Source organism: Mus pahari, chromosome 3, assembly GCF_900095145.1.
Source record: "Mus pahari chromosome 3, PAHARI_EIJ_v1.1, whole genome shotgun sequence".
In the NCBI taxonomy this organism is placed as follows: domain Eukaryota; kingdom Metazoa; phylum Chordata; class Mammalia; order Rodentia; family Muridae; genus Mus; species Mus pahari.
In genome coordinates this window covers 6,889,828-6,893,888 of record NC_034592.1, presented here as the reverse complement: position 1 = coordinate 6,893,888, position 4,061 = coordinate 6,889,828, and the positions used below count along the sequence as shown (strand labels likewise).

Below are 4,061 nucleotides of genomic sequence, written 5' to 3'. Positions count from 1 at the left end.
AGCTAGACATATTGTAAATATCATGTTCCACAGATTATAGGTGGAGAAAAACAACCACATGGAGGCTAAGTTGCCCATGTTCATGTTACAACGGCAGCAACAGAAATGCACCTAAGATGGTATTTTTAAACGAAGTCTCCATTTCTACCACACAAGTAGACTCTGAGCTCACCAGCCCTGTCCTGTAGGTAAGAGCTCTAGAAGTGGCAATGATGTCCCAGAACCAGAGACTACTTCCACATGTATGCTCCAATCTGCCCCAGGAGATGATGCCATTTTCTCTGGAGCAACTGGTAACCAGTGTCTTGCTCTGTTGCCAACAACATAATAACTTACTGTGTTCCACTTAGCACAGTCCAAGAAAATGGATAATTCCTAAAGAATGTGAGTAAGTGCAAAAGCAAATTCCAGAGGGTCAGGACCACTCCCTTCCGCTAGTCTGTAACTTGGCATCAAGGTACCCAGGATGGTCTCGCTGCCCCCTGCCGTGCCGCCTTTCTTTCCTACGCTGTCCCCTTGGATTTCACTTGCTCATGGACAATACCTTTGAGGATGAAGTTACTTATGTCTGCAGTATCCGTGACCAGGTTCCCAGGCCCTCCATCTGTCACCCTTCAGGTCACTCTCCCACACTCATTGTGGAAATTTTAGTTGTGATTTTTAGATGATCTAAGTGTTCACGTAAATGCTGTACAGCTCCATCTGATCCCTTCCACCGCCAATCAGGAAACAAGGGCATTCATGCTCAAAAGCCATGGGCAAGAGCATCTGAGTAAGTGACAACCCAGAGTTTCCCATCTCAAGCAGACGAAGTAAAACTTCTCCCGAAGAATGGGAGTCACCTCTATGCTTAGGGAAGGAGCTCCCAGGCTTAAGGTGTGTCTTACCTGTGGCAAGGAAGAACTCCTAAGCCCTTTGTTGAAACTGCTGGGTTAAAAAAAAGTTCTGAAGTTTTCTCTTGAGTACAAGATGGTAAATGGAAATTATTAATAACCCATTCAGTCTAACTTAATCTGTCTGCATATCATGTGTGTGACTCCCGAGTCTGCACGCCACTGTGCTGCTGGGATTTCGTGGATGTAACAGCATTTGTTAGGAGTCTTCCCTCAGGAAGCCAGTCCCCCTAGGAACCATGGTGCTTGGCCCAGGGGGTTATTTTCTGTTTCACTTCCATTTGTCCCGTCTAGTTTTTGTTTCTCATTCTTTCAAGTATTTATTTGGATTAGATCTTGGTGGCTTTCAGATGCTATTCTCTCCCTTTATTGTCTCTTAAAATTATGGGTACATTTTCATTTCTAGTGGTTGCCACCATGGCCATAATTTACCTCAGCCTGTTATCCTCTTCCCACAGAAAACCCTCAGCTGGGACCCTCTGCTGAGCAGATCCTGTCTTTGTGGCACTGTTGTTAAACATCTTATCTCAGCTTAGACAGCAACTCAAGATGCATGGTTTAATTTGTGCTTCCAGCTGTCAAATGACCTATAAAGAAGTTTGATCATCAGCAACAAATGTGCATATGCTCAAGTACGGATTCTACATGTGTGAGAAAACATGCTGTATCCGGCTTATTGCACGTAACATGATGATCTCCACTTCTATCCATTCCCCTGAAATCATTCTATTCTTTACAACTAGAGAAAACTCCATTGTATATTTCACCATTTCTTGTTTATCAGTCTGCTGAGGGTTCCCTGTCTTTGCTATTGTAACATTTATCATTGACAGTTATTTCAACTAATTGTAGAATTCCAGGACAGCTTCCTTTTGTCTTTGTCCAGTAGCATGTTAAACACATCCTTCCATTGATTTCTGGCATACATTGTGTCTTATGAGAAGTCAACACTTATCTTCACACTGCTATTTGGTTTTCAACACTTTAAGCACAATGTATCTTGACATGGCTGGTGTTTGGCTTATTTTATTTGAAATTTGTTACTGTTTCTGAATCTATGGATTAAAGTGGTTCTATGAGTTTGGAATTTTCTGTTGTTATTTTCTTACTTGTCACACTTGTGGGATAGCTTTTTTTCCAGGTAAGCCATCTCCCTGGCCCTTCAGTGCCTTTTATATTCAAGAATAAGAAGTCTACAACTGTAAGAACGTGAATATGGATGGACAATATTAGCAATGTTATTGACTTGTTTCTTGGTAGATACAAAGAAAAGAGCTTATGATTAATAAGGTCTTTATTTTTCCAGTGTATTTTATTTTGATGTTTTAAGACAGCTTCACTGTGTTTATTGCACAGGCTGCTCCACCTGTCTCAGCTGGGATTACAGGCATGTACCACCATGCTGGGCACACTGTGCTTATATTTGGTAGTTGATACAATCGCATTATACAACACTGACTGGACTTTGTTAGGTCATCTCCTGGGGGTGGGGAAGTTCTGGGGTTTCACTTCCTTACTGGACCTGCATCATTGAGCTAACTAAATTAGCAAAACAATTCACCCCCACACAAGCCATTAGTGAAGTGCCTCCATTGTACATGACTATTCATTAGCAGGCCCTGAGCAATTCTCCATCAATCCTAGGATGCAAAGCGCTGACGAGTCAGGGCAGATGAACCTTCTCTATGGTGGAGGAGTGCTAGCTTCTTGTATTGTAACACAGGTTGTCTCTGGAGTTTCCTTTTGTAAAGCTGAGATACTGTGGCTTCCAGACAACAAGAGATGCTCACAGGACTCACAAGACAACCAAGGCAAGACTGGAGGGGAACATGGGAAGGAACAGTGGTTCTTTGTCATCTTCCTGTAAACTTTCTGGGAAATAATCTTTCTGAAAGCTTCATTAAGAAGGAAATAACCACCCTTATTTTGGTCCATATTCTAAGAATTTTGAAACATGAAATGTGTTCCAGGAAAATGAAACAATATTCAAGTTTATTTCCTTAAGATCTGATCTGGGGTCAAATGTGTTGCAGAAGGTCTGCTTTTCTTACCTACATGATCGATAATTTATTCAGTTGTACAAGACTGATGGCTTTTCTTGTTATATTTTCATGCATACATATAATATATTTTAAATTTAATTCCTCCCTTTTCACTGAGAAAGCTGTGTACAGAGACTGGAGTACTTGCAAGAAGAGAGTGTGTGTATGATGTCTTTGTTAGAAGTGTAATGAGCCAGACCAAACTATGCGGCGAGAACTGTCTAGAAAAACTGACATGAATTCTCTAGACTTAGGGTACTCAAGCAAGCATATGAAAGCTATTGCTACTCTTTGATCTAAAGCATTCTGAAGAAGCAGGGTCCAGTGCAATCCTCTGACCAAACAAGTCTTGAACAGCAGCAGTGGCCCAGGAGTAAGATGCACCTCTGTCCCAACCGATCTTTTAGGAGGATAAAGGTATATCTTTTTATTTCCATGGATTTGCACAGGGAAGTGTGGATTCCAGAGGGAGCAAGGAGCTTTGAGGATATCCATAGGCTATCAAGCAAGCGATGTGTGAGAAACGGTAGCAGTGTGAGCTCCTGAGGAGGCTACAGAGATTTGTGACTTGTTGATCTAAGAGTGCTCTCTGCCGACAGAGTGACATAAAGCTAACTACCATGCAGGGAAAAGATTAGTCTAGCACACAAAGCCTAAAACCTCAGCCTAGGTCAGCAGTATTAGAGAAGGCGTACCAGTGAGTTTCATACAGAATTCTCTAAAGCAAAGGGCAGCTCTATCCCAACCACAGGTAGCCATATTTGTTCCCTTCCATAGCTCTGACAAAATGCCTGAGGCTGAATACTTTATAAAGAAGAGTTTTATGGAATTCATAGTTTGGAAGGTTGAAAGCCCAAACAGTATGGTGAAGAAAGGCATTGGCAAGGACCCCACCAATTGTCAAGTCATGGAGGGTGGCTTCACCACAGGACAGGTGTGAGAAAGAAATCACAGAGACAGTCAGGAATCAGGAGAGTGGGGAGGGGCTAATCTTGGATTTTCATAACAACATCATTAGGCCTAATCATGGCTCCTTGGTAACTGTCTAGTGCTGTAGAGCCCTAAATTTTAAAAAAATTCCCCAAAACCTGTTCCCTAGATCATTAGGAATGTGGCTAGTAAAGAG

General features: G+C 42.0%; 1 long non-coding RNA gene across 1 annotated transcript in view; it reads right to left on the bottom strand.

The window, feature by feature from the left end:
• Positions 1–2,171: 2,171 nt before the first annotated feature.
• The window catches only part of LOC110317490, a 15,078-nt gene continuing 13,188 nt past the window's right edge, over positions 2,172–4,061 (bottom strand). The window contains exon 4 of the long non-coding RNA XR_002380317.1: positions 2,172–3,477. This is a non-coding gene — a long non-coding RNA (uncharacterized LOC110317490). The remainder of the gene's footprint in view (positions 3,478–4,061) is intronic.